Genomic DNA, 6,948 nt, shown 5'->3' with positions numbered 1-6,948 from the left:
TGAGACTAGCAGATGATCACCCCTCAATCAAGAGAAGTTCTTTCTTACAAGTATACAGCAAGGGACGTGTACTCATTTGAGTTCCTCTAAGAGAAAGTGCCTCTAAGAGAAACTCCTACTTTTGAGAGAAGGAAAGGGAATGACTCCCATTCAGCAAGACACCCTTCTAGAACTTCAAGGCTGCCTAGGCATAGAAGTGGAAACAGGATTCTAGTTCTTGAGTCTACGAAAGAGAACATGGCTTTGAACCACACCAGTAACATTCTTCATTGGGATTCTCCTAGTGCTGCTTGCAAGAGACTCCAAAGGACATTCATTTTTTGCTTGAGGTACTTTGAGTAACTTCACTGAGGTGACAGGCATCTGAATATTTATGGTTTCGTCTTCCCCACCCTCTGGCTTGCGTACATTAGACATCTAAAGCACTTGCTAATTGTTTTCATCAAGTACAATCAGTGTGGTGCCCTCCTATCGGTGGGCCAGGGTGATAATTGTGGGACAGGAAGTGGATTAGGATTTCTGAGGACTTATCAGGACAGCTTTGGAAATTTGAGAACCATTTGAGGCAAGACTGTGAATATACACTCTCGTTCCTACCAGATGAAAGAAAACTTCTGGTAGTTCTTGCAGACTGACATTGGACAGAAATTATTCTCCAAAACAGTAGCTGCAAACCAGCGTTTCACCCTTGAAGATCCGTTTCCTAGGACTTTTACTAGTATTGTATCTTTTAGGGTTCAGTCATGAAAGTCAGAACCGTAATAGGTATTTCAACTGAAGAGATTTAATATAGGAATTGGTTATACCATACTTGGTGTGGTTGAAAGAAGAGAGAAGAAACAAGTAGCGAGCCCAGAAAATACACACACACACACACACACACACAGAGAGAGAGAGAGAGAGAGAGAGAAAAGAAGTAGTTATCACCCATAAGCGTGGGGGAGAAAAGGAAGGAAATCATTTGGGGTTATCAGAATATATAATTTTGGAGGCAGGACCCCACTGAACTTGAACTTAAGCCCCTGAGAAGAGGATTTTTTTTTTTTTTTCTGTAGCTGAAATAACTCTGAAGGTCCATGATGATAAAGGTTTGGGAGTATTGAATGAAGTTGGAATCTATAACTAATTTCTGCTGTTGGGAAAAAGTGCCACTGCCAAGGTGACAAGGGACAGCCTGCAGGAAAGAAAAAAGAAGCTCTCTCCTTCTTCTGGCCTGCCCAGGCTCCCCAGGGCCCCAGCTGGCAGAACCTAACATGAAGTCACTTGGCAAAGAAATAGACCCCTATACCCCCATCTCAAGATTCTGCAAAGAAAGGTGGATTTGGGTAAAAGACAATAGGTAAATGCCTGCCACAGCCAATTTTTTTTTTTTTTGAGGATCTTGAAGAATTTAATTTATTCATTCGAGGAGGAAAAGAGAAATTTATGAATAAGCTTTCTGCAGTGAAGTCACCTGGGGACTGTTTGGGTTTTCTAAATTAAGATCTCAGTGAGTATTATGAATTTGAGTTTAGCATTGAATTAGTGCAATTGTATTAAGGACTGGAGATTTGCAAACACAGACCTACGGTGAACATTTGCACTAAGTTAGGGAAATTTACATTTCACAAGTGACAAAGCGGAGCCAAATGTGAAGGGACCACGAGCAGTGGCATCAGCGGAGATTAACAAATAGAAATTCACATTAAATTCAACCCCCCGATTCCAGGATATTAATTTCATTCAAGGTTCTCCAATTTCCAAATTAATGTTAGAATTATGAGGCTGTCCAGTCACATTTAGACTTCTGTTATGCTGTTCCCATTTCCCAGCCTCTAAAATGTAGTCATTTGGCCCGTTATGCTTAGATAAACACCTGGAAACTCTCTTGGGAAAGATCCCAAGTCTAGACATAGTTTAAAAAAAATTCTCACATGTGTTTCTTGTTATAAGAAATGATTACTCTGCACACAAGAGAAAGTTCCCATGTCTTCAATGAGTTGCCAATTATGTCACATTTTGTGATGAAGCCCTTATGACTAATATACAAATACTTGCCTTCGAAAAGTAGAATATAACACGGAAGATAGAGAAGAAAAATGATTTTATCTAAACGACAGAAGACCTATTTTTTAAAAAACAAGCCTGAGATTATGGAAAGGAGAGGTGACTCACAACAATCTGCCAAGTAAACTGTTGCTGTAGTTTATAATTTTGGCCATAACACTCCTGAGAAATCTGATCACAGTATTTCGGGTTTAAGACAGGAATCTATGCAAATACATTTAGCTACTATAGTTTTCTAGACTTTCAATTGAGATGTTTCTCCCCTTCTTCCCTTTCTTCTTCCTCCCCCTCCTCTTCTTCTTCTCTTTTCTTCTTCTTCTTCTTCTTCTTCTTCTTCTTCTTCTTCTTCTTCTTCTTCTTCTTCTTCTTCTTCTTCTTCTTCTTCTTCTTCTTCTTCTTCTCTCTTCTCTTCCTACCCTCTCCTCTCCCTCCTTCTTTTTCTTCTCTTTCTTCTGCTAATGATGATGATAATGATGATGAAGAAATAGGAAACCATCTATAATAATACTCAATTCTAAGAACAGCTCCAATTAGCAATAATCGCGCCTCGTATAAACCTCATTGGCTACGATACTGCCACTACGCAAAGCTCTAAGAACAGCTCCAATGTATAAATCAGAAAAAAAAAATTCATCATACATGCAATGCTACCAAGAATGGACTCAAGGAGGACCAGCCGAGAACATTTATAATCTTACAGGTATGAACTATGGATAAATGGCAAGTCTCAGTAGCTACCCACTAATGTGCCTTTCTTAGGGCAGCCAGGACCGGCAATAATGACAGCCTCTAAACAGGGGCATAGAGAGAACACAGATCTAATACCTAGAACCAAACTCCACGAAAATAGGAGTACATCAATAGTACCCGGTTTTAGCTGAAAGTTTGTATAGAAAACATCTTGAATAAGACTGGAGAATAATCAGTTGCTAGGCAGGGATTTTGATAGCTTGAAGAGTCAGAGTAGTGACTCAGGTAACTCTGGGCTACCAAAATAAACACATCAAAGTAAAAAGTTGAGAAGATAATCAGAACATGACTTCTGTGTTAGGAACTCTCTTCTTGATTCTACCAGCCACTGGATCCCTGATCTTACAAACTAAAAGTTTCATTAGATTGATTTACCCCAAAATTTCTCTCCTCGATCTCTAAAACATCAAAATAGGAATGCGAACAAACTGCAGTCAATCCGTCAATCAATAAAACACCCTGCATTAACCCTGATATACAATATTCACTATTTTTGAATGAGCAGTCACAACAAAACATATTTATGAACAAACATTTGAAAAGATTCAGCAATAGAGAAAAGAACCATCTGATATCTCAGGGATATACTTTTTCTTTGAAAGACTATAACCTGAAAGAAAATGCTCAAGAATCTCTCATTTCATTTATGAAACTATAGCATAGAGTCATGGAGAAGGAAGAATATAGGACCAGTACAGTGCTCACTATACAGATGGAAAATGTATCATTAAATTGATTATAAGAGGCAATGATGCCAAATTTAATGTAATAATTAACATTCTTGATTTCATGAAACAGAGCAGATTAACCTGAAGCATTTATTGACTGAATATCTGGAATGAGTTTCATTTCAGGCGTGGCCTGATTCTGAAACTCAGATGACATCATCCACTTTATCTATTCTGCAACTTTACTTGTCTCAGCTTTTCTTTTACTTGGGCCCCAGATCTTTCTTTCTCTACACAGACTTTCAAAGTATATGGCAAGACACTCTTCAGAAGTCCCAGGCCTATATGCTTTTCAGCTCATAATCCTAAAAGAGAAGAAAAAAACTCAAGTTCCCCCAAAATATCCCAGGGAAAACTCTGGCCTGGGAAAATGTCACATACCCCTATCTGAAAATATCACTAAGTCCTTTGGGATGCAGTACTATGATTGTCAAATGCACATCTGGGATTGGAGTTTGGTACCATAATTCACAGCCTACCGGCCCTCCATGGGACCAAGAAGTTTCTAAGAGACCCGGAATAGGTGTAATAGTTTCTAATGCTTGCCTTGAGCTATATTCACCACAATGTGCTACTTTGTGAAACCCAAAGAAATTAGTCAATGAATTAAAACACATCGTTATTAAATTTTGCAGAACTCAAGGAGTGGGGGACATAAAGAGATGAAAATAACCAGAAGATAAGACATGTGGAATTTAACGTGAAAGATCAGTGTCCATAAAAGAGGAATCCAGAAAGAGAGAGGAGCACATATGGAGAAGGGGCAGTCAGCTAAGCCAGAGCTGGATTCCACAACTCAGAATGCCATGTGGATTGTCAGCCCTGGGGCCGCTTTCTGTGGCTTCTCACCGATATCTGGGGAAACTGGACACCAACAGCACAACATATGGAGTTGAAATGAGAGAACTCTCTCATTTTTTTTAATAGTACAATTTGCTTTTGTTCTTGAAACTGAAAAAGTGTATTTTTCTAAAAAGTCAGGAAGGTTTAATTTATCTTCTCCAAAACCAAGAGTTGTGCAAAAAGAAAGAAAGAAAGAAAGAAAGAAAGAAAGAAAGAAAGAAAGAAAGAAAGAAAGAAGGAAAGAAAAAGAAAGAAAGAAAGAAAGAAAGAAAGAAAGAAAGAAAGAAAGAAAGAAAGAAAGAAAGAAAGGAAGAAAGAAAGAAAACAAAACGTAGTGTCTTGACACCATTCACCGACGTTCTTCTGTGGAATAACCAGAGCACCACCCTGGGAAACGTGCGGGCTACCAGTTGCCATTCTTCAAAATGTCGGAGAGCAGTCAGACCGCGAGGAAAACAAGCTTTGCCTGTGTTCGGAGGATCTTGGCTTCCAAATGAAGTGTTATAGGGAAGAGTCGGTAGTAGGAAACTGCCAGCAGACGTTCATATTAGGAATATTTTTTTTAAAAAATGATTTCCTTTTTCCTTAGTTCAAAATTGCAGACTCCTAGACACCTTCTTGGGCAATATACCCATGGAGACTCTCCTAGAAATCAGGAATTAGAATGGGTGGTAAATGAGAACTAGAATAGTTGGTACCAGCGGGCAGAGAGGGACACATGGAAACCTGCTGACATGGTCTATTAATAGACTTTATTTCCAAGTTTGGAAACAAAATTCTCTTAATATCTGTGGATAAGTGAAGAGGAGAAAATCAAGAAGGAACCTATGAAAATATATAGCAGAGCACGGGAAAGGAATACACATTCAGAAGGCACATGGGAAGAGTGCTATTATGATTTCCTTTGGTATTCAAAAGGGAAGTTTTAGAAACTTTTCTTTGCATGATGAAAATAATTTAAGTAGATACAGAAATTCTGAAATAAAACCACAATGGGCTGAAATGGAAAGATGAGCACAAAGGCCATGAATACATGGGTAGAGGTAAAGATGATCACAACCCAAGACCGTGCAACATTGAATTGTTCGTTGGAGGCATTAAAAATTGAGATGATACCAAGACTAATGAGATGAGTAAGATGGAAGGCAATTTTGTAACTCTCTCTTTCAGACTTTAGGGGACACAGCTGAGATAGGAGATCATGAGAGAGAAGGCTCTAAATATGAATAACAGCTAACGCATCCTCAACAGATAGAAGATTACTTCTAGAGAAGGTACTAGAAGGTAGAAGGAATCCACAAAGATATAATAGGAGAAACTTTTTTTCTGAACTGAAGAAAATGAATAAAAATTCACTGAAAGAGGGTGGAAGGAAGAATACACACCGATCCCCATAGAAAGCAGAAAAAAAAAAGAGAAATAACTGAGATAAAATAATTATTAAAATGGCAAATAAGAAAAATTAAAAGGAAGATAAAATGGATAGCTTTTTCTGCAATAAATCTGAAACCAAAATGCACAATAAGCAATTTTAGGAATAAAAACAAGGGCGTGACTAAAGAAAAATTCAGTAGAAATTTTGAAAAGAAAACGAACATGGTTCACATTCCAGGCAACTCAATGTAAAGGGAGCCTCTCTTGGGTTCGGTGGGAGTAACTTTTTAAAGTACAAAGATACTTTTAAAGGACAAAGTGAAATTCTAACAAGTGTCCAGGCAGAAATAAAATAAATTATTACTTACTCAGTCACATAAATCAGGATGCCCCACCCTTCTCTAGAGCAATGATCATTTTAGAAATAAAATAGGGCAACTCTAGGTGTCTTGGAGGAGAACAAAAATGTTGTGATATTTCAGTATATCCATTCAGGATCTTTCATTGTGTCCCACCACGTTTGGTGGGAGCAGAGACACCCCAGCCGTGTAAGGGCTCACAAAATACATCATGCATTTCACTTGGAGATTTTATTTCAACAGGTGATCCTCCTAAAGAGATGAAGCACATCTCTGAATTTCAGAAGCCGACTTCCATAGCATGAAATGTCTGATATTGGCTGCTGAGACCAATTCCATGAGGCTAAACCGAAGTAATCCCGTGGCTACCGTTAAAAATATATATATTCTTAAAATGTTGTTCTTTGAACTAGTTACTGCAAAACAAAGATACTATCTCACTATTTGAAATAGTATTGAATCACCCTGATAGAGAAAATTGATAGCTTTTGTTCCAGGAGGATTAGACTCTCAGCTCATCACAAGCATCACAGATAATCTGTAACTCACCCAGAATATTTTGGTCCCTCCCTCAAGGGTTGGCACCTGGTTATCTGTGCTCTGATCCATGCCTCTGATCTCCCTACAAATGAATCATTAAGATTACCTGATAAGGTTTTTAATGATAGATTCTAAGGACTCACACTGGAAACTCAAATCCAGCAGCTCTCTGATGAAAATCTCTCTGTCTCTGTCTCTGTCTCTCTCTCCCCCATTATCTTTGAAAGCCACCCATGAAGTTCCAGGAGGCCAGCCAGGTCTAGGTACTGCTACTTTAGAGTCCCTACTGGGGACCGAAGACAGGGACA

The 6,948-nt window shown here is 38.6% G+C and overlaps 1 pseudogene; it reads right to left on the bottom strand.

Annotated features, from left to right (window-relative positions):
- Positions 1 to 2,510: 2,510 nt before the first annotated feature.
- On the bottom strand, positions 2,511 to 2,637 carry LOC113910583 (annotated as a pseudogene).
- Between the last annotated feature and the right edge of the window lie 4,311 nt (positions 2,638 to 6,948).

Source organism: Zalophus californianus, chromosome 6 (assembly GCF_009762305.2).
Source record: "Zalophus californianus isolate mZalCal1 chromosome 6, mZalCal1.pri.v2, whole genome shotgun sequence".
Taxonomy (NCBI): Eukaryota; Metazoa; Chordata; class Mammalia; order Carnivora; family Otariidae; genus Zalophus; species Zalophus californianus.
The sequence above is the reverse complement of the archived record's forward strand: the minus strand, read 5'-3'. Positions and strand labels throughout refer to the sequence as shown.